Source organism: Microcaecilia unicolor, chromosome 10 (assembly GCF_901765095.1).
Source record: "Microcaecilia unicolor chromosome 10, aMicUni1.1, whole genome shotgun sequence".
NCBI classification, from domain to species: Eukaryota; Metazoa; Chordata; class Amphibia; order Gymnophiona; family Siphonopidae; genus Microcaecilia; species Microcaecilia unicolor.
Window position 1 is genome coordinate 19,319,359 of NC_044040.1, and position 24,203 is coordinate 19,343,561.

At 47.7% G+C, this 24,203-nt stretch overlaps 1 protein-coding gene across 1 annotated transcript in view; it reads left to right on the top strand.

Annotated features, from left to right (window-relative positions):
• SND1 (staphylococcal nuclease and tudor domain containing 1) overlaps window positions 1-24,203 on the top strand; it is a 1,412,868-nt gene that overhangs the window by 171,404 nt on the left and 1,217,261 nt on the right. The gene's annotated exons all lie outside the window — the stretch shown is intronic.

Here is a 24,203-nt window from a genome sequence, read left to right on the forward strand (position 1 = left end):
TTTTGAGCAGGAGCCAGCTGTGGGCGGGAGCCCCCCCCTCAGCCGCTAGTGACACACTAGACCCAGGAAGGGGAGCTACTGCTTGTGGATGGATCCAGGAAATGGGGCTCTTTTTGGTTGGCCAGTTTAGGTCACTGATTCAGTTGGGCTCAAGAACATTATAGACAAGTACTAACCGTTAAGCCCGTAAAAACGGGCGAGTATTGCAGCCCTCCTCTCTCCCCTGGCCTCACCCCATCCACCGATCCTCCCCCCCCCCATATCCAGCGACCCTCCTCTTTCCCTTGGCCTCCCCCCTCCCCCCATGTCCAGCAACCCTCCTCTGTGCCCTGCTCTCACCCCAGCAACCATGGCCTCTCCCCCCTGCCCTCCCCCCATGTCCAGCTACCCTCATCGCCGCCGCTCCCTCCCCCCTCCGTGCCGGGCCCCCTGCAGTAACCTGACAGTGCCTCTCACCTCCGTGTGAAAGCGCTACAGGCAGCTGCAGATTGCTCTGCTGCTGCCTGCAGCGCTTCCACATGGAGATGAGAGGCGCTGTCAGGTCAGTGCAGGGGGCCCGATACGGAGGGGGGCGGGAGCAGCGGCGGGGATGGGGGGGGGAGGGTGGATGTTGTTTCGCGCGATGTTCCTTTCCAGGCGGCAGCGGCGTCCGACAATTCGACTCCGTTTCCCTCTCTGTTCCACCCTCTGACGTCTTGACGCGAGGGCGGGACAGAGAGGGAAGTCTGTACTGCGCATTTCCAAGTGAGTACGGTCACATGCCGTTTATATGTTTGATTGATATGCCACTGCACTTCTTACCTGACCCATGGCATTCCCTAGTGTTTTGATGCTGAAAATCTGCAATGGCACCTCAGTCCTGACCCCTGCTAAAAGTACTGACACCTGTCTACAGGTCTTGAAAATTCACCTATATATTAGATGAGAGAGGTTGGAAGAGGGTCCGGTGTTGCCAATGGGAGCTATCCTGAAAGAAGAAGGGAGATTAGATGGTGGGAGAGAAAGGGAAAATTGGTAGGAGAATGAAGAAAAAGTGCAAGAAAGAAGTTGGGGTCAGTGAAGACAAATGGGAAGAGAGGGAGATGGAAGGGAGTAACAAATCATAATCAGAAGACTAAGTAGCTAGTACCATTTGATTTGAGTGGAGTAGGAGTAGAAACTAAAAACATAAGTCAAAGATTTGGTGAGGTTTTCTCTTTTTTTGAGGTGGGGGGGGGGAGCTGTTTTTTCTCTTGCTTTTTGCAGAGTGAACATCTGGAATTGAATGAGAATTCTAGCGGTTGTAGTTTGGAGCAGCTCCCTTGACCATAATCTGGGGCCAGGTATCCAGTTCTGTTGCTTTTCTTGCTCATGATTCTAGTCTTTGGCACATGCTTTTGTGGCTTGGCTTTCCGTGCTAGAACTTTCATTAGGCTGTAGGCCATGCTTCCATGCTCTGTGGACTGTTCGTATTTGTTAGGGATGGTGTTCACACTGGTAGGAAGCCTACTATTGACTTGCTTGAATAACGCAGAGGCAAGGGATTCCTTTTTCTGTTTACTTGGCTTAATTCTCTCCACTAAGCTCTTGGCAAGCATCCTCTGTCTCAGTGGTATTAAATGGCATTTCTATTTTGTCTATCTTCTCTAGCATAAATGCTTTGTTGCCTGGAAATCTATCAGCAGGGTGCTGCTGGTCTATTCATGGTTTTGCTGATCTAGTATTTGCACTATTTTTTTTGCTGTGGTGCAGGGACATGTATATATTTTACTCGCTCTGCTAGGATATCCCACATTAATTTAGACTGCAAGATCTCTAAAAGCTGGGAAGCCGTAACATCGCATTCTTCTGCAGATGGTTTCTCTTCAGCTTTGAGAATTGTCTTCCTCTTGAGCCAAACTTTTAATTTTCCACTGTATCTTTTTTTTGTCATGACCTGACAACCTTCCGAAAATTATTAAAGACCTACTTATTCATAAAGGCGTACAATAAAGATTACCCATAACAATCTGACTTCCTAATTATTCCAATCACAACTATTAAGGAACCCTCCTATCTGTTCATCTTAACTTACATCCTCACGACTGAATATTATATCGTGTCCTGATATCATTATGTTATGTCGATCTTTCAATCCACTTCCAATCCAATTTTTGTTGTTATATATTTGTACCCCGCGCTTTCCCACTCATTGCAGGCTCAATGCGGCTTACATTGGGCAATGGAGGGTTAAGTGACTTGCCCAGAGTCACAAGGAGCTGCCTGTGCCTGAAGTGGGAATCGAACTCAGTTTCACAGTTCCCCAGGACCAAAGTCCACCACCCTAACCACTAGGCCACTCCTCCACTGTTGCTACTATTTGAGATTCTACATGGAATGTTGCTATTCCATGTAGAAGTCGGCCCTTGCAGATCACCAATGTGGCCGTGCAGGCTTCTGCTTCTGTGAGTCTGACGTCCTGCACGTACTCACAGAAACAGAAGCCTGCGCAGCCTTCTACGTGGAATGTTGCTAGTGGAATAGCAACATTCCATGTAGAATCTCCAATAGTATCTATTTTAGTTTTGTTACATTTGTACCCCGCGCTTTTCCCACTCATGGCAGGCTCAATGCGGCTTACATGGGGCATTGGAGGGTTAAGTGACTTGCCCAGAGTCACAAGGAGCTGCCTGTGCCTGGAGTGGGAATTGAACTCAGTTCCTCAGGACCAATTTGATTTACTTATGCACTCTTATTTGTAACAATTGTAAAATTATTATTCCGTTAATATGATTGCTATGATGTTCTATGTACCCATCTGTATCTATATTCTGAAATTCTTATCCTATAAGGTGTACATGTTGTTATAACATTTTGTAAGCCACATTGAGCCTGCAAATAGGTGGGAAAATGTGGGATACAAGTGCAGCAAATAAATAAATTTAAGCCCTTCAGAAAAGGGTGAATATTCTATGACCGAGGAGTCCTCAGAGAGACAGTAGTTCTCTGCTTTAGATGTGCAGGTGTCAGACCTGTACCTTATTTATTCGTTACATTTGTATCCCACATTTTCCCACCTATTTGTAGGCTTAATGTGGCTTACATAGTGCCGGAGAGGCGTTTGCAGTCTCCGGTGTAAACAAATACAAAGTGATGTTGTGGTAAGATAAAGTTCAAACAACTACAGCTAAGCTACAGTTATAGCTAAGGGGGTGAGAGCGAGGGCGTTGACCATTGCTTTCTGAGGCCGTCTTAAGTGGTGGAGCTATAGGTGAAGTACCACCTTGGAGGTTATGCAACACTAGTAAAAAAGGCCCGTTTCTGACACAAATGAAACGGGCGCTAGCAAGGTTTTCCTCGGAGTGTGTATGTTTGGGAGAGTGTATGTGAGAGTGACTGTGTGAGAGACAGAGTGAAAGTGTGAGTGTGTGTGTGTGTGTGAGAGAGAGTGGGTCTGGATGTGAGTGTGTTTGTGAGAGAGTGTGTGTGTGAGAATGAGAGTGTGTGCAAGTGTGTATGTGAGACACAGTGTGAGAGAGAGTGTGTGTGTGTGTGCGAGAGAGAGAGTGTGTGTGAGACACAGATTCTCTGTGAGAGTGAGTGTATGAGACCAAGCGAGTGTGTGAGTGACTGTGTGGCACATAGAGAGTGAATGTGATACAGTGTGAGACAGAGTGTGTGAGAGTGTGAGTCAGAAAGACATTGTATATGAGAGAGAGAGTGTGAGCCCTGCCCTCCCAATCCATGCCCATTTGTCCCCTGCCCCCTCCATTCATCCTTTTCCAGCAATTCCCCTCTCTCCCTGAGCCCTGCCCTCCCAATCCATGCCCATCCATGCTCCTCTGTCTCCTGCCTCCTCCATTCATCCCTATCCAGCAATTCCCCTCTCTCCCTGAGCCCTGCCCTGCAATCCATATCCATCCATGCCCATCTGTCCCCTCCATTCATCCCTATCCAGCAATTCCCCTCTCTCCCTGAGCCCTGCCCTGCAATCCATATCCATCCATGCCCATCTGTCCCCTCCATTCATCCCTTTCCAGCAATTCCCCTCTCTCCCTGAGCCCTGCCCTCCCAATCCATGCCCATCCATGCTCCTCTGTCCCCTGCCCCCTCCATTCATCCCTTTCCAGCAATTCCCCTCTCTCCCTGAGCCTTGCCCTCCCAATCCATGCCCATCCATGCTCTTCTGTCCCCTGCCCCCTCCATTCATCCTTTTCCAGCAATTCCCCTCTCTCCCTTCCATGACCCCCCCTCGCATCCATGCTTCTCTCTCTCTCATTTCCCAGCCTGGCCCGCCCTCTTCTCCCCCCCCCCTTCACATCCATGCCCCCCCCTTCGCATCCATGCTGTCGTTTCTCCCCTGCCCTTCCGCTCCCATTGTTTAACTTTACTGCCCACCCTCTTCTCTCCCCCCAACATCCCTTTTTTTTTTTTTTTTCTTTTTAAATTTACCTCCGTGGCGGTTCCAGCAGCGCAGCGTCAGGGAAGGAGGCGGCGCTCCCGACGTCTAGCCTTCCCTTCGCTGTGTTCCGCCTTCTTCTGACGTACGTGCAGGACGTCAGACTCACAGAAGCAGAAGCCTGCGCGGCCACATTGGTGATCTGCAAGGGCCGACTTCTACATGGAATGTTGCTAGTGGAATAGCAACATTCCATGTAGAATCTCAAATAGTAGCAACAGTGGAGGAGTGCCTAGTGGTTAGGGTGGTGGACTTTGGTCCTGTTCCCACTTCAGGCACAGGCAGCTCCTTGTGACTCTGGGCAAGTCACTTAACCCTCCATTGCCCCATGTAAGCTGCATTGAGCCTGCCATGAGTGGGAAAGCGTGGGGTACAAATGTAACAAAAATAAATACTAGGCTTTGACAGCTTGCTATTCTTTATACTTTACTAGTAAAAAAAAGCCCCGTTTCTGATGCAAATGAAACGGGGGCTAGCAAGGTTTTCTTCTGTGTGCATGTGGGAGTGTGTGTTTCTCCGAGGACAAGCAGGCTGCTTGTTCTCACTGATGGGTTGACGTCCTCGGCAGCCCCCTCCATCGGAAAGTTTACTAGCAAAGGCCTTTGCTAGTCCTCGCGCGCCCATGCGCACCGCACATGCGCGGCCGTCTTCCCGCCCGAAACCGGCTCGAGCCGGCCAGTCTTCTTTCGTCCGCGCTCGGTACGGTCGTGTTACGCCGTTCGTGCCCCAGAGAGTCGACCTCGCGCGTCCTTTTCGACGTGTTTTTTCCTTTAAAAAGTTCGGGAAGCGCTCCGGAACTGTTCCGGAAGACCCTTTCGGGTTTTCTGCCCTTCCCGTAATTTTCTAAACTTTTGCCCCGTAAGTTTTCTTTCGTTGTCGGGGTAGGCCTAGTTTGGCCTCGGTCGAGATTTTTCTCCCTTTAAATTTTGGTGCTTCAATTTTCGCCATTTCGGCCTTTGATTTCGCCGGCGTGATTTTTCCGCCCATGACATCGAAGCCTTCCAGCGGCTTCAAGAAGTGCACCCAGTGCGCCCGGGTAATCTCGCTCACTGATAGGCACTCTGCGTGTCTTCAGTGTCTAGGGGCCCAGCACCGCCCCCAGAACTGCAGTCTGTGTTCCCTGTTACAAAGGCGGACTCAGGTAGCGAGATTAGCCCAGTGGAACGTTTTGTTCTCGGGCTCTTCGTCGACACCGGCACCGGAGGCATCGAGTGCATCGACGTCGTCAGCGTCCGGACCATCTTCCTTGGCTGCCGCTCCATCGACTGCATCGAGGCATCGGACCTCTGCATCGGCGCTGAGGCATCGGGCGACTGCATCGACGTCGGTGGTACCGAGACTTCGTCTGCGGATGTCGTCGGACGGAGGTGCATCGTCAGGAGTGCAGGTGAGGGCTGTCCATTCCCCTGCTGGTGGCGGTGAGCCTTCGGGTGGGTCTCCTCCTACCCTGAGGGCTCCTGCGGTACAGCCCCCCCGGGATCGACCCTCTTCGGTCTCGGCCCCGAGGAAGCGACGGATGGATTCTACGTCCTCCTCGTCGGTGCCGGGGAGCTCCGGTGACATGCTTCGGAAGAAGTCGAAGAAGCATCGACACCGGTCTCCTCCCCGTGTCGGCACCGAGAGCTCTGGGTCGCCGAGGGATTCGGCACCCAGCAGGCATCGGCACCGAGAGGACCGCTCACCCTCTGTTCAAGAGGTGTCGATGCGCTCCACTCTGGACAGCCCGGAACAGCCTCCTCGCCCGGAACAGGTTCTGACGTCGACGCCTGCATCGACCTCTCAGCCTTTTTCTGCAGCCACTCTGAACGAGAGCCTCCGGGCCGTTCTCCCAGAGATTCTGGGAGAGCTGTTGCGCCCTACCCCTCCGGTACCGGCGGTGCTTGCGCCTCTGGTACCGTCGAGCGTGGCGCCGGCTGGTCCATCGCCCAGGTTGAGGTCCCCGACGTCGGTACCGCGTGCGGTGCCGACCGCGGCCACCTCCCAGGAAGGCTCCCCGACTACGTCGGCGGAGGGAGCTTCGCCGATGCGGGCGAGGGAGTCTACCTCTCGACGCCCCCATTGTGGATGTGGCTCCACGGTGTCGAGCCGGGCGAGGTTGCAGACACAGGTCCGTGAACTTGTGTCTGACACCGAGGGTGAGGCCTCGTGGGAGGACGAAGAAGACCCCAGATATTTCTCTGACGAGGAGTCTGAGGGTCTTCCTTCTGATCCCACTCCCTCTCCTGAAAGGCAGCTTTCTCCTCCTGAGAGTCTGTCTTTCGCTTCCTTTGTCCGGGAGATGTCTACGGCCATCCCCTTCCCGGTGGTTGTGGAGGACGAGCCCAGGGCTGAAATGTTTGAGCTCCTGGACTATCCTTCTCCACCTAAGGAAGCGTCCACTGTTCCCTTGCACCATGTCCTGAAAAAGACATTGCTTGCGAACTGGACCAAGCCATTAAGTAATCCCCACATCCCCAAGAAGATCGAGTCCCAGTACTGGATCCATGGGGACCCAGAGCTGATGCGCACTCAGTTGCCTCATGACTCTGGAGTTGTGGATTTGGCCCTAAAGAAGGCTAAGAGTTCTAGGGAGCATGCTTCGGCGCCCCCGGGCAAAGACCCTAGAACCTTAGACTCCTTTGGGAGGAAGGCCTACCATTCTTCTATGCTCGTGGCCAAGATCCAGTCTTACCAGCTCTACACGAGCATACACATGCGGAACAATGTGCGGCAGTTGGCGGGCTTGGTTGATGCTCTTCCCCCTGAGCAAGCCAAGCCTTTTCAGGAGGTGGTCAGGCAGCTGAAGGCGTGCATAAAATTCCTGGCCAGAGGTGTTTATGACACTTTTGATGTTGCGTCCAGGGCCGCTGCTCAAGGTGTGGTGATGCGCAGGCTCTCATGGCTGCGTGCCGCCGACCTGGAGAATAGACTCCAGCAGCGGATTGCGGACTCGCCTTGCCGTGCGGACAACATTTTTGGGGAAAAAGTCGAGCAGGTGGTAGAGTCTCTCCACCAGCGGGACACCGCGTTCGACAAGTTCTCCCGCCGGCAGCCTTCAGCATCTACCTCTACAGGTAGAAGATTTTTCGGGGGAAGGAAGACTGGTCCCTATGCTTCTGGTAAGCGTAGGTACAATCCTCCTTCCCGACAGCCTGCGGCCCAGGCTAAGCCCCAGCGCGCTCGCTCTCATCAGCAGCGTGCGCCTCAGCAAGGCCCCGCGGCTCCCCAGCAAAAGCAAGGGGCGAGCTTTTGACTGGCTCCAGCAGAGCATAGCCGACATCCCAGTGTCAGTGCCGGGCGACCTGCCGGTCGGGGGGAGGTTGATAGCTTTTCACCAAAGGTGGCCTCTCATAACCTCCGATCAGTGGGTTCTGCAAATAGTCCGGCAAGGATACACCCTCAATTTGGCCTCAAAACCTCCAAATTGTCCACCGGGAGCTCAGTCTTACAGCTTCCAGCACAAGCAGGTACTTGCAGAGGAACTCTCCGCCCTTCTCAGCGCCAATGCGGTCGAGCCCGTGCCATCCGGGCAGGAAGGGCTGGGATTCTATTCCAGGTACTTCCTTGTGGAAAAGAAAACAGGGGGGATGCGTCCCATCCTAGACCTAAGGGCCCTGAACAAATATCTCGTAAAAGAAAAGTTCAGGATGCTTTCCCTGGGCACCCTCCTCCCCATGATTCAGCAAAACGATTGGCTATGCTCTCTGGACTTGAAGGATGCCTACACTCACATCCCGATACTGCCAGCTCACAGACAGTATCTGCGATTTCAGCTGGGCACACGCCACTTCCAGTACTGTGTGCTACCCTTTGGGCTCGCCTCTGCGCCCAGGGTGTTCACAAAGTGCCTAGCTGTGATAGCAGCGGCACTTCGCAGGCTGGGGGTGCATGTGTTCCCATATCTCGACGATTGGCTGGTGAAGAACACATCCGAGGTAGGAGCCCTGCAGTCCATGCAGATGACTATTCGCCTTCTGGAGCTACTGGGGTTTGTGATAAATTATCCAAAGTCCCATCTTCTCCCAATGCAGAGACTCGAATTCATAGGAGCTCTGCTGGATTCTCGGACGGCTCGCGCCTATCTCCCAGAGACGAGGGCCAACAACTTGTTGTCCCTCGTCTCGCGGGTGCGAGCGTCCCAGCAGATCACAGCTCGGCAGATGTTGAGATTGCTGGGCCACATGGCCTCCACAGTTCATGTGACTCCCATGGCCCGCCTTCACATGAGATCTGCTCAATGGACCCTAGCCTCCCAGTGGTATCAGGCCGCTGGGGGTCTAGAGGACGTGATCCACCTGTCCACGAGTTTTCTCAAATCCCTATATTGGTGGACGATTTGCTCCAATTTGACTCTGGGACGTCCCTTCCAAATTCCGCCGCCACAAAAGGTGCTGACCACGGATGCGTCCCTCCTGGGATGGGGAGCTCATGTCGATGGGCTTCACACCCAAGGAAGCTGGTCCCTCCAGGAACGCGGTCTGCAGATCAATCTTCTGGAGTTACGAGCGATCTGGAACGCTCTGAAGGCTTTCAGAGATCGGCTGTCCCACCAAATTATCCAAATTCAGACAGACAACCAGGTTGCCATGTACTATGTCAACAAGCAGGGGGGCACCGGATCTCGCCCCCTGTGTCAGGAAGCCGTCAGCATGTGGCTCTGGGCTCGCCGTCACGACATGGTGCTCCAAGCCACATATCTGGCAGGCGTAAACAACAGTCTGGCCGACAGGTTGAGCAGGATTATGCAACCTCACGAGTGGTCGCTCAATTCCCGTGTGGTACGACAGATCTTCCAGGTGTGGGGCACCCCCTTGGTAGATCTCTTCGCATCTCGAGTGAACCACAAAGTCCCTCAGTTCTGTTCCAGGCTTCAGGCCCACGGCAGACTGGCATCGGATGCCTTCCTCCTGGACTGGGGGGAGGGTCTGCTGTATGCTTATCCTCCCATACCTCTGGTGGGGAAGACTTTGTTGAAACTCAAGCAAGACCGAGGCACCATGATTCTGATTGCTCCTTTTTGGCCGCGTCAGATCTGGTTCCCTCTTCTTCTGGAGTTGTCCTCCGAAGAACCGTGGAGATTGGAGTGTTTTCCGACCCTCATCACACAGGACGAAGGGGCACTTCTGCATCCCAGCCTCCAGTCGCTGGCTCTTACGGCCTGGATGTTGAGGGCGTAGACTTTGCCTCTTTGGGTCTGTCAGAGGGTGTCTCCCGCATCTTGCTTGCTTCCAGGAAAGATTCCACTAAGAGAAGTTACTTCTTCCATTGGAGGAGGTTTGCCGTCTGGTGTGACAGCAAGGCCCTAGATCCTCGCTCTTGTCCTACACAGACCCTGCTTGAATACCTTCTGCACTTATCTGAGTCTGGTCTCAAGACCAACTCTGTAAGGGTTCACCTTAGTGCGATTAGTGCATACCATTACCGTGTGGAAGGTAAGCCGATCTCAGGACAGCCTTTAGTTGTTCGCTTCATGAGAGGCTTGCTTTTGTCAAAGCCCCCTGTCAAGCCTCCTACAGTGTCATGGGATCTCAATGTCGTTCTCACCCAGCTGATGAAACCTCCTTTCGAGCCACTGAATTCCTGCCATCTGAAGTACTTGACCTGGAAGGTCATTTTCTTGGTGGCAGTTACTTCAGCTCGTAGAGTCAGTGAGCTTCAGGCCCTGGTAGCCCAGGCCCCTTACACCAAATTTCATCATAACAGAGTAGTCCTCCGCACTCACCCTAAGTTCTTGCCAAAGGTCGTGTCGGAGTTCCATCTGAACCAGTCAATTGTCTTGCCAACATTCTTTCCCCGTCCTCATTCCTGCCCTGCTGAACGTCAGCTGCACACATTGGACTGCAAGAGAGCATTGGCCTTCTATCTGGAGCGGACTCAGCCCACCAGACAGTCCGCCCAATTGTTTGTTTCTTTTGATCCCAATAGGAGGGGAGTGGCTGTAGGGAAACGCACCATATCCAATTGGCTAGCAGATTGCATTTCCTTCACTTACGCCCAGGCGGGGCTGGCTCTTGAGGGTCATGTCACGGCTCATAATGTTAGAGCCATGGCTGCGTCGGTAGCCCACTTGAAGTCAGCCTCCATTGAAGAAATTTGCAAAGCTGCGACGTGGTCATCTGTCCACACATTCACATCTCATTACTGCCTGCAGCAGGATACCCGACGCGACAGTCGGTTCGGGCAGTCAGTTCTTCAGAACCTGTTTGGGCTTTAGGATCCAACTCCACCCCCCGAGGGCCCTGTTTGTTCTGTTCCAGGCTGCACTCTCAGTTAGTTGGTAAATTTTTTAGGTCAATCTCTTTAATGTCCTCGCCGTTGCGAGGCCCAATTGACCATGGTTGTTGTTTTGAGTGAGCCTGGGGGCTAGGGATACCCCATCAGTGAGAACAAGCAGCCTGCTTGTCCTCGGAGAAAGCGAATGCTACATACCTGTAGAAGGTATTCTCCGAGGACAGCAGGCTGATTGTTCTCACAAACCCGCCCGCCTCCCCTTTGGAGTTGAGTCTTCCCTTGAAGTGTATTGTCTTGCTACATACTGGACTGGCCGGCTCGAGCCGGTTTTGGGCGGGAAGACAGCCGCGCATGCGCGGTGCGCATGGGCGCGCGAGGACTAGCAAAGGCCTTTGCTAGTAAACTTTCCGATGGAGGGGGCTGCCGAGGACGTCAACCCATCAGTGAGAACAATCAGCCTGCTGTCCTCGGAGAATACCTTCTACAGGTATGTAGCATTCGCTGTCCCTGCCCTCTGCCCTCTCTCCCCTCCCCCCTCTGAGTCCTTCACTGTTACAGAGAGAGCGATTTGATTTCCTGCTTTGCTGTGTTTTCCTTCATTGACTGTTTGTGTTACGGAGAGGGCGGGGCAGACACTCATGAGGAAACCGGATATCTCTCCCCCTTCACACTTCCGGCTGGAGGCTTCATTTAGAACGTTGGTGGTGCCTTTTATATAGAGAAATATCTCATTTATGATGCCTGACTTTGTGTGCATAAGAATAAAGGATGGGGGAGGAGTGATGCATGCATGTTTTACTTAAATCCATTCATTTGGAAGGTATGTTCATGTTATCCATCAAGTGGCAAAGGTGGAGGGTACTACTGGAAGTGCCCAGTCATAGACTTTCACACAGTTGCCACAGGTATGATGGTTGCTGCTTGTAGACCCTGAAAAACGGCAACATTTGTATTCTGCCAGGGCGTTAAAGAAGCTCTAATTAGGGATTTCGTGATGAAAGGGGAAGAAAAGGAAACCCAAAAATGAATGAACAATTTAATCTGTTGGATTGCAGTACTCGGTACAGGAACACGCTTTACATTTTTCAACTTGGAATGAACCTATATGTTGTCATTTGGCCTAGAGAGAGTAACTTCTCAGCTGCAGAGCTAGAACATGGCATATTTGCCACTTGGGTATGTAACATTATGAACAGAACTGCATTTTCTCGTTGATGGATAAATGTCAGCCCTGAAAAGCAGCTGTATATTTATCCTTTGAATATAGTTCAGGATTTGGCTACTATTCAAGTAGATCTCATCAAGAGTGTTTTCTGTTGATTGATGGCTCAGTGCAGGTATAGCTCTGCATTAATTGTACTATTTTTCTGGAACTTTCCCATTCAGGATCCATTTTTGAGCTGCAACAATCACAGAACCTATATGAAAATTATGGAGCCTATACACTAAAACTCATTCAACAATGTTTATATAATAAAATGGTGTCTAATGGACAGTAAACTAAAAGGCGTGTATTAAGTCTCGGAGAGGGGAATTAGATGACCAGTTAGGATATAGAAGCTTCCCTTAGTATTTTTACACTTTAATAGATCCCCTAAATCCAGAGGGAGCAGCAATTCTGAGAAGCTGCACACGGGCAAAAAAAGTATCTTTATCCCACGTACATGGGAGTAACTTAAAATCACTGATACCTGTTTGGGTGAATGGGCGGCAGAGCTGGTGGTTGGGAGGCGGGGCTAGTGCTGGGCAGACTTATACGGTCTGTGCCGGGGCTAGTGGTTGGGCGGCGGGGATAGTGCTGGGCAGACTTATATGGTCTGTGCCAGAGCTGGTGGTGGGAGGCGGGACTGGTGTTTGGGAGGCGGGGATAGGGCTGCGCAGACTTATAGGGTCTGTGCCAGAGCTGGTGGTGGGAGGCGGGACTGGTAGTTGGGAGGCGGGGATAGTGCTTGGCAGACTTATAGGGTCTGTGCTAGAGCTGGTGGTGGGAGGCGGGACTGGTAGTTGGGAGGTGGGGATAGTGCTGGGCAGACTTATAGGGTCTGTGCCAGAGCTGGTGGTTGGGAGGCGGGGTTGGTGGTTGGGAGGCGGGGATAGGGCTGGCCAGACTTATAAGGTCTGTACAAATAAAAAAGTAGCACACATGAATTTATCTTCTTGGGCAGACTGGATGGACCGTGCAGGTCTTTTTCTGCCGTCATCTACTATGTTACATGCACCTGATCCTGCAATACTAGTCCCCCAACGCCCCCCCCCCCCAAGATTATTACCAGGATCCTTGGTATCTAGTGGGACTAGGTGCAATCTACATTTTTTCCTGCTCCTTCAGCTTTGGGTTCCAAAATGGCAGCAATCTTGTATTATTTATTGCTAGGGGTCAGGCTGCCAAACAATGGCAAAATATCTAAGCTGAGGGGAGCAGAAATGAGTGGGGATCGTTCCTGCTTAGACATGAAGGGCACTTACAAGATCTGGGGAAGAGATTGGCTCTTGGGATAGAGTGTGGGAGGGAACTCTCACTTGGGGGGTGTTAGGGGGAAAGGATGCCTTTAAGTGGGTTGCCAAGTTCTCATGCCTTGGACGGTCTGAGAGCCACTCAGTGCAGAGAGGAAGAAGCCCCTGTTCTGATGGGTTACCATTTGGTACACTAATAAGAAGATAATGAAACACCAACTTGAGATTTTGAAAAAAGTCTTTTATGGAAGCCAAGAAAGATTTTGGAAGAGAACATTCTCAGTAATTATATAACAAAGATATTTGCATGATGGAATTTGTTCATTGAGATCTACATATGGAACGTTACAGATTGTATCAACCGATGGACTAATAGTTTCATATGACGCACTTTACCCTTTCGAGTACAATTATAAAAGACTCAAGATTATATAAAAGGTGCATGAAAATAATTTGGGATTGGTTTAACTAATAAGCTAAGTATTTGTGCTTTTTGAGTTAGTCTTGTTTTGTATTAATTCTAGCCGTTGAGCCCGTAAAAACGGGCTAGTATAGGAAAGGGGGGGGGGGTTGAAAGGCCCTTCCCATCGCCACTGCAAGGCCCCCCCGCCGCCGAGCTCACCCCCCCCCCCGAGTCGCCGCCACCCCTCCACCCGGCTGGGCCCTTGCTCCGGTATTGAAACAGCGAGGGAACGCAGCACACCGCTGTGCTCTGCTGAGCTGCCGTCAGCTTTCCTTCTTCTTCTCTGCCTGAATCCCGCCCTCGTGTGATGTAACGTCGTCGAGGGCGGGACACAGGCAGAGAAGAAGAAGGAAGGACGGCAGCTCAGCAGAGCACAGCTGTGTGCTGCGTTCCCTCGCTGTTTCAACAGCGGCGCGAGGGCCCGGCCGGGTGGAGGGTGGGTGGCGGCGACTCTGGGTGGGGGGAGCGTTAGCGACGGCGATTTCGTCCCTCACAAATGCGCAGTAGAGACCCTCTCTGTTTTCCCCCCGTCATCACGTATTGACGCGGGGGCGGGGCAGAGAGGGTCTGTACTGCGCATTTGAGAGTGAGTACGACACTCGCCATTTATATGTTTGATTGGATTCTGTAAAAGGGTGCAACAATTTTGCTTCTAATGTAATTTGAGGGTTTGTTGATAAAAACGTTTGTGAGTATCAAAGGGTGGAATGATAGATTTTTATATTGAAGGTTGGAAAATAAAGTTTTGTGTTTTTAAAAACATTGGGTATATATATATATATATATATATATATATACACACACACAAACACACACACACAGAAGATTATAGTAGTATTTGATGTACTCAGATAATCCGCAACAAGCGGAGAACTCGAACACCCCATGAGAGAATACAAATATGAGAGAGAGTGGGATGTTTGACCACGGAAAACCAAAGGCTGGAGGGATGGATTCTTAAAACAGTTGTTTATTGATGAAAAAAGACTCGACACAAACGTTGTGTTTCGGCCATTAGGTCTTCATCAGGAGTCTCAGTTGACGGAGAACAGCTGACACAAACGTTTAGAAGCATGTCATATGATGATCAATAAGGTGGTTCTCAGTCGACGGAGAACAGTTGATGCGAACGTTTAAAAGCACGTGATGTGGTGATCAATGAGGTTGGTCTTTAAAAAGACCTTTTCCGAAGAAACTTGCTCATAGATAATTGAAATGTCTTGTTTGCTGGCGGGGGTCCCCAAACCCCACCAGCCGAAGAGTCTTCTTCAGCGCCGGTCGACTCTGGCGCCTTCATTGTGTGATCTATTTCTGACGCCTTACATCCTGCACCGTGCATGTAGCCCTGTGCAGGACGTAAGGCATCGGAGAAAGATGATCACACGACGAAGGCGCTGGAGTCGACCGGTGCTGAAGAAGACTCTTCAGCCGGCAGGGATTGGGGACCCCTGCCAGCAAACAAGGTACTTGATGTGGCGGGGGTCGAGCGGGGGGTTTGCAGTTGCGGCTGTGGGGGAGGTCCAAAGTGGCGGGGGGGGGGGGTGGCTAAACAGTGCCCCCCACCTCGGGCTTTGGCCCCCCCATCCCGCCAAGGTCTGGCTACGCCTCTGCCTAGAGGCACACCTATCCAGTTAGCATTTTAGGCTATCTGTAATAAACTTGCATATACTGGAGATGCTGGTACATGCAGATCTCTCTCCTACAAGTTTATTATGGAAACTCTGAAAACCTGACACTGAATAGGTTGGTCTTCAGGAGAAACATTGCTCTGTATGATAATCCAAGGTAGGGAGGGGGGGAAGAAACACTGCATCTGTTTGGAACATCCCAGATGATTAGTGTTTGGTTGACTCTTGTATGGTCTTAGCCCATGTGCCCAGTTGTTCAAGTAATGCGTACTTATGAACCTATTAGATCGTAAGGCTTCCTTTGGTCTTCTTTTTTTTTAATGCACTGTTGATGCCCTGCCTTTACGTGGGAGTATCAAGGCACCGACGCGTACAGTGCAGCACAGTAAATGAGATTTTATGTGAGAGACCTTACTGTGATTTGGAATGCCTTTTAACCCAGACCTGGTAGGCTGCGTTCAGGCTTTTTCAGCACAGCTTGAATTTTAATGAATCCACCTGAAATTAAACCATTAAATTTTATGTGTAAATAGCCTTTTCTGTAAGCTAAGAGCCTTAGCTTTCTCAGTTATTACATGCTAGCTTACACATTAATAAAGCTAAAATTGTAGGGGAGGAGGGAGGCCAGCATTTAAAGTGGCAATGGGGTTGTTGCACAGTACGCTGGAAATGAGAGAGGAAATGCTTGCTAGGGGTTTAGCTTTTGACTGAAGCCCTCCTGTTATTTAACCGCATCGTTGAAGATGCCTTTCCTTGTCGGCAAGATGAGGAGCCAGGAGCAAGAAAGCTCTTCTGTTAGGCCTTGTCAATACAGTTTGATAAAATGCAAATCTGGTTAAAATGGCCGACTTCCAATTAAAAGGCTGCAGCAGGGAGTCTGTTTTGTTAATGAAAGTGATTAAGAACTTTTTTTTCTCCCTTTTTAAATTTTTTTTTTCTATAAGTATCCAGCTTAAGAAACTTGAGTTTGTGTTTTAATTGGACTTTACTAATGAGATTCTAATAACTTAGGTTCTAAAAATGAAGCCTGCTAGTCTCTCTTTTCTTTCCTTTTTTTTTTTTTTAAAGCAGTACCTGGGAAGTGAAAGATCAGAAAGTGTAACATGTTTCTGGAATTCAGCTGACATTTAATTACGTAAAAAAAAAAAAAAAAGCTCTGATTTTACCTAATAGGGAAAGGATGAGGAGGTAGATCATTGTATATTATTATTTTTATTTATTTGGGTTTTGCTCACACCTTTTTCAGTAGTAGCTCAAGGTGAGTTACATTCAGGTACTCTGGATATTTCTCTGTCCCAGGAGGGCTCACAATCTAAGTCTGTACCTGAGGCAATGGAGGGTTAAGTGACTTGCCCAATATCACAAGGAACAGCAGTGGGATTTGAACCGGCCACCTTTGGATTGCAAGACCGGTGCTCTAACCACTAGGCCACTCCTCCACTAGCAACATTCCATTTAGAATCTCAAATAGTAGCAACATTCCAGAATCGCAAAAAGTGGCAACATTCCACGTAGAATCTTCAATAGTAGCAACATTCCATATATCTCTTTATTTAGATTTTACTCACACCTTTTTCAGTAGTAGCTCAAGGTGAGTTACATTCAGGTACTCTGGATATTTCTCTGTCCCAGGAGGGCTCACAATCTAAGTATGTACCTGAGGCAGTGGAGGGTTAAGTGACTTGCCCAAGATCACAAGGAGCAGCAGTGGGATTTGAACCGGCCACCTTTGGATATAAGACCGGTGCTCTAACCACTAGGCCACTCCTCCACTAGCAACATTCCATTTAGAATCTCAAATAGTAGCAACATTCCAGAATCGCAAAAAGTGGCAACATTCCACGTAGAATCTTCAATAGTAGCAACATTCCATATATCTCTTTATTTAGATTTTACTCACACCTTTTTCAGTAGTAGCTCAAGGTGAGTTACATTCAGGTACTCTGGATATTTCTCTGTCCCAGGAGGGCTCACAATCTAAGTTTGTATCTGAGGCAATGGAGGGTTAAGTGACTTGCCCAAGATCACAAGGAACAGCAGTGGGATTTGAACCGGCCACCTTTGGATTGCAAGACCGGTGCTCTAACCACTAGGCCACTCCTCCACTAGCAACATTCCATTTAGAATCTCAAATAGTAGCAACATTCCAGAATCGCAAAAAGTGGCAACATTCCACGTAGAATCTTCAATGGTAGCAACATTCCATATATTTCTTTATTTAGATTTTACTCACACCTTTTTCAGTAGTAGCTCAAGGTGAGTTACATTCAGGTACTCTGGATATTTCTCTGTCCCAGGAGGGCTCACAATCTATGTACCTGAGGCAGTGGAGGGTTAAGTGACTTGCCCAAGATCACAAGGAGCAGCAGTGGGATTTGAATCAGGCACCTCTGGCTGTCAAGACCAGTGCACTGACCACTAGGCCACTCCTCGATTCCACTATATATATTACCCAGGAGCTGTATCCTACATAGGAGGTGAACAAATTTGTACAATCTCACTCTCACCTTCTGCTTTTAGGTCTTGGTGAAATGAGCTGTCCTTCAGGGCTCCATACTTTGCTATCTGTGAAGTCCAGCACAGTTCAGCTATATTAGGATTTGTCATCCAGTTTTGCATTTTCTGCAGTTGTGCATCTGTTCTCACTTGTAGCTTTACAGAATTTTATATACAAGCAAATAACCTGTGAAACCCAGGGTAAAAAATATTAGATGTCCGGTAAAATAAAACTCTAAGTACCTGACTGAGGAAAGCAGCTATTTAAAATATAAAAAAGTTTAGTAAGCAACACGGATTTCTTTTCAGTGTAAGTTGATTTAAAAAGAAAAATGTCTCTCAGAAGTTATGGCGTGTTTTGAGGTGGAGAGTCCACTCCCTAGTCATAGAGTCCTGTGTTGGGCTTGCAGGCCGGGTTTCTTATATTCCTCCACGTAATTGCCAGAGATGAATAATACTCACTATGTACTTGTCTTCTTACTCTGCCCCACAATTTGCATTGGATGTAAGAGGGACTGGCATATGGTCAATAACTACTACTACTACTTAACATTTCTAGAGCGCTACTAGGGTTACGCAGCGCTGTACAATTTAACAAAGAGAGACAGTCCCTGCTCAAAGAGCTTACAATCTAATAGACAAGTGAACGGTCGGTCCGATTGGGGCAGTCTGGATGATGTAATTCTTCCCAGGTAAGTACAATAATGTAATTCTTGCATGATGAATGCACTCTGTCGAATGCTGTCCTGTTGCAGCTCTCAGAGTCTTCCATTCCACACCCCCTTCTTTCCCCACACACCACCCAAGCACAGTTTTCTGTTGTCTTTCAGCACCCCCTTTAGGCCTGTGCAAGTGGTACAGCAGCACAGGGCATAAGGCAGCTGGGGCCACCAATATTGCTCCTGTTCACCATCTTCCTTTTTTGGGTGTGTTGCAGTAGGCAGAGCAGGGGAGCCCAGGAGTTGCATCACACAGAACACTATTCTGGCTTGGTATGGTCCAGCTCACTTATCTCCCCTCCCTCCACCCCCCCAAACAGTATTATTTTCTTCTTGCCTCGGCCACCTCTTCAATATCTGGAAAGGGGTCAAAGATACCTCCTGACCACCACCTCCCTGTTGGCAGATGTGCATGCAATAATTCTAAATGCAACCGAATACCAATTCCCCTCTTGTCCACGTCTTCCACCTGATCTTTCATCCATTTTCTGTTATGCCACGTATGACCAAAATCCATCCATGCTCTTTTGGCTGTGATGATAGATTTTTGCATGGGGTAAAAGCTGCTTACAAAGTGTGGGTGGTAAAAATTACCAGGACCATTAGGGAAAGCACAAAGCGGAGGTGGCCCTTCACGTCTCCGATTTCGTGGGACATCTCCGCTTTGTGGTTTTCCCAGTTTGTGCTGCAAAGTCCGTCTTCTGTTACCCATTCCTTGTAAATTAGTTAAACTAGTGATCCTTTGTTTTATATATATATATATATATATATATATATATATATATATATATATATATTTCTTTTGGCTGCTGAAACAAGTTTTAGTTTAAAAAAACAAAAACAAGAGGCACTGATCTGCCTTTTGAGTTACGGACAAAGTAAAAGAGCAGATCACATACAAAATACCAAAACAAGTAAATAAAAAGAAGTGGTTTATTGAACAAGTTACCTGACGTGGCCATGTTTCGCCCTCAGGCTGCATCAGGGGAAAAGAGCTAAGAGGGGTAAAAACACAGTATACCCCTAATAGTAAAAATCAAACCACCTTTTCCACTTCTTCACAGAAACAGATTCACTTGGCTGCCAGTTCATTGAGACAAGTGAATCTGTTTGTGTGAAGAAGTGGAAAAGGTGGTTTGATTTTTACTATTAGGGGTACACTGTGTTTTTACCCCTCTTAGTTTTTTTTTTTTTTTACCCCTGACGCAGCCTGAGGGCGAAACGTGGCCACAGTGGTACAAGTTTTAGTTTATACTGCATTGTTTTGTTGACCTTTACTTACAAGGTATTGGGTATGAATCCCTCTCCTTATTGTCTCTATTAAACATTTAATATCAATGGGTAATATTCAACAGCGGTAGTCCCCATATTTAAATATGAGCCGCAATGATCAATATGTATATTTAGTACTGCTACATGTAGTAATCGTTGGTGATGAATAAAAGTATAGTATGATGACTGGTACAACTGCTGCTTTTAACTCCTAACCCTTATTCACTTGTTCAGAACCCTTATTTTATCATCCTCACTTTAATATTCCTTTATCTCTTGTTTGTCCTGTTTGTCTGTCCTAATTAGATTGTAAGCTCTGTAGAGCACGGACTGTCTCTTCATGTTCAAGTGTACAGTGCTATGTACGTTTAGTAGCGCTATAGAAATGATAAGTAGTAGTAGTAGCAGACTTTGGGATTCCGGAATCTTGCTACTCTTTAGGATTCTGCATGGAATCTTGCTACTCTTTGGGATTCTGCATGGAATCTTACTACTGTGGGATTCCGGAATCTTGCTGCTCTTTGTCCTTATCCCTTATTCGTCCTGTTTGTCTTAATTAGATTGTAAGCTCTGTCGAGCAGGGACTGTCTCTTCATGTTCAAGTGTACAGCGCTGCGGACGTCTAGTAGCGCTTTAGAAATAAGTAGTAGTAGTAGTATTTTTAGTTTATTTAGGTCTTTAATATATAGTAGTTTTATATCTCAGTTGTATGGATTATTTTGCTGCTCTGCCCTTCATATGCCCCTCTACTATATGGATAGCATTGATTAGATATATTTTCATCCCAGCACTATCCATATTGTTGAAAATAGTTCAGTTATATGTTTACTGTTCACTGATAAAAGTATAACTTAATGTGAAAATTGACTGCAGTGTGTTTAATTTTTTTTTATTGGTACAGTTTTTAATATTTTTGTTCGTCATATTTTGCATGCTATATAGTTGTGTTGTTGCAGCGATCATTTTAATTCAAAGGTGTCTAATTTGCTTTAGCTTTTGATATTCTAATTTACTATCTTGATGGTGAGTTTTTTTTTTCTTCTTTGCATTAGTTTTAGGTTTTTTTTTTTGTAAAGACTTTTAAAAATATGTTTTTGTTATTATCTGACCAGGTTTTATTTGGAAAAGCAGATTATAATTGTGACTTGACATAAATAAAATGGGGGTTGAAGGTAACTTTTACCCTTCCCCAGAGCCACTGCCTTCTGCGCCTGCTGCCACTGGCTCCTCCTCCTGGGCATCAGTCTTGACCAAAGATGTTTATGCCACCGTTGCTTCTCAGGTTCCCACTCGGAGTTGGGAGGAGGGCTGTCAGAAGAACATCTGGTCAGACCAATGGTCCATCCAACCCAGTTTCCTGCTTCCAACAGTTGTGCAATCCTGGTCACAAGTACCTGGCAGAAACCCAAATACTAGCAACATTCCATGCTACGAATCCCAGAGCAAGCAGTGGCTTCCCCATGTCCATCTCAATAGCAGACTATGGACTTTCCTCCAGGAACTTGTCTTAACCTTTTTTAATTTCAGATACAGTAACTGCTGTTAGCGCATCATCTGACAAACGAGTTCCAGAGCTTAACTTTTCATTGAGTGAAAAAATATTTCCTCCTGTTTGTTTTAAAAGTATTTCTATGTAACTTCCTTGAGTGTCCCCTGGTCTTTGCACTTTTTCAAAGAATACAAAACTGGTTCGCGTCTAGTCTTCTACACCACTCAGGATTTTGTAGACCTCAATCATATCTCCCCTCAGCTGTTTTCCAAGCTGAAGAGCTGAGAGGAGTTCCGTTGCCTTTATCATTTTGGTCGCTCTTTTTTGAACCTTTTCTAATTCGGCTATATCTTTTTTGAGATATGGCGACCAGAAGTGAATGCAATACTCAAAGTGTGTTTGCACCATGGAGCGATATAGAGATATTAGTATTCTTGGTCTTATTTATCATGCCTTTTCTAATTATTCCTATCATCCTGTTGGCTTTTTGGCCGCCGCCACCCACATTGCAGAAGATTTTAGCATGTTATCAACGACACCTAGATATTTCTCTTGGGTGCTAAAGATGGTGCAGACAACCAAACAGCAGCAGCGATCCAAGGAAGGACAAACACAGCAAAGGTTTATCCAAATATCAACTTTAATGGATACAGAACCCATCCTGCCCAGGTTTCGGAAAAACCTTCATCAAGGATCACATCGGTTTTCACAATACATTCACATTACCTGCACAGAAAAAGCTCTGGTCCAGTTCCACAACTCAGTAAACCATCAAGTTGAATCTGTGAATGTATTGTGGAAGCCTGTGTGACCCCTGACAAAGGTTTTTCTGAAACTTGTCCAGGTTGGGTCCTGTTTCCATTAAAGTTGACATTTGGATAAACTCTTACAGTGTTTGTCCTTCCTTGGATCGCTGTTGCTGTTTGGTTGTCTGTTCTGCTTCTACAGTAGACTGTCTCCTGTTTGTTTCTGCTAAAGTTTTGTGGGCAGTTATCTTTTTCACATGGTTGATATGTGTGTTGTAAAATCTTTGTTCCTTAAAATAAGTTATAATTTAATAACTGTTAGGTTTACTCAGGTTCCCTTTGTCTAATATTATATTTTGTTTAAAGATCAGAAACCATTCAGTGTGATATATATACAATAATGTGGGAAATTGGGGGAGGGGGGAGGAGTGGCCTTTTCACTTCACTTTAATAATGTTGATTTGTTGCACTGATGTAATGCATTTGACTAGCTTTTGAGACCTAACATACCTGAGGAAGGGAATGTGGAGGAGTGGCCTAGTGGTTAGGATAGTGGACTTCGGTCCTGGGGAACTGAGGAACTGAGTTCAATTCCCACTTCAGGCACAGGCAGCTCCTTCTGACTCTGGGCAAGTCACTTAACCCTCCATTGCCCCATGTAAGCCGCATTTAGCCTGCCATGAGTGGGAAAAGCGCAGGGTACAAATGTAACAAAAATAAAATAGATACTATTGGAGATTCTACATGGAATGTTGCTATTCCACTAGCAACATTCCATGTAGACGGCTGCGCAGGCTTCTGTTTCTGTGAGTCTGACGTCCTGCACGTACGTGCAGGACGTCAGACTCACAGAAGCAGAAGCCTGCGCGGCCACATTGGTGATCTGCAAGTGCCGACTTCTACATGGAATGTTGCTAGTGGAATAGCAACATTCCATGTAGAATCTCAAATAGTAGCAACAGTGGAGGAGTGGCCTAGTGGTTAGGGTGGTGGACTTTGGTCCTGAGGAACTGAGTTCGATTCTCACTTCAGGCACAGGCAGCTCCTTGTGACTCTGGGCAAGTCACTTAACCCTCCATTGCCCCATGTAAGCCGCATTGAGCTTGCCATGAGTGGGAAAAGCGCGGGGTACAAATGTAGCAAAAAAAAAATATTAGTTCCAGAAAGACGGTCAAATATGTTAGTCCACATCTTTTTATTATACTAACACAACAAGCACGCTGCTTTACTGCTGTCATTGACTGGCTAAGTAATTTAAAAAAAATTACTACAGTCTAAAGAGAGGGATGACAATTTCTAATGAAAGATGACACAGAGACAATATCTCATCTCTAGGGTCTGTGGCAGTTCATCCAGAGCAGGCAAATGCTGCTAATATTCCCGCCTAGAGGCTTTAAAATGATCAGAGAAACTGGTTATTCCTAGCCGTTTGTTGGCCATATAAAATACAGTGTGAAATCTTTGATTTTCAAGATGAGTACACTACTCAGCAGATACTGGTAGGCGTTAAGGAATTCACTTTTTCCCGTTCCCTGTAGCTTGAGAGTAGAGGATAAATGAACAGTTACATCTCACTATACTTCTAAGGAGCATAATTCCTTTTCTATGTGGATATGTGGTGAGGACATTTTCAAAGCTATTTACCTGAGTAAAATGGCCTAGCTGAGAACTGCTCGCTCTGTTCAATTAATAGTATGTGGATTCTTCAGTAGGATACTTTTCACTGGATTGCAGGAAAGCAGTCTGAAGCATATATAGGTCAGCAGAGGACTGTGTGTGTGCTGTTTTAGTCCAAAAGATCAGAAAGACCTAATACAGTAAATATTCGAGAGGACTAGAATTTAGGAGCAGTTGGAATGGATAGGCAAGTTAGTTTGTATGATCTTTATCTGCTGGCACATTCTGTACCTTGTTGAAAACAGAGAAAATGGAGGCGTGGCCTAGTGGTTAGAGTGGTGGACTTTGGTCCTGGGGAACTGGGTTCGAGTCCCACTGCAGGCACAGGCAGCTCCTTGTGACTCTGGGCAAGTCACTTAACCCTCCATTGCCCCATGTAAGCTGCATTGAGCCTGCCATGAGTGGGAAAGCGCAGGGTACAAATGTAACAAAAATAAAATAGATACTATTGGAGATTCTACATGGAATGTTGCTACTATTGGACATTCTACATGGAATGTTGCTATTCCACTAGCAACATTCCATGTAGAAGGCCGCGCAGGCTTCTGTTTCTGTGAGTCTGACGTCCTGCACATACGTACGTGCAGGACGTCAGACTCACAGAAGCAGAAGCCTGCGCGGCCACATTGGTG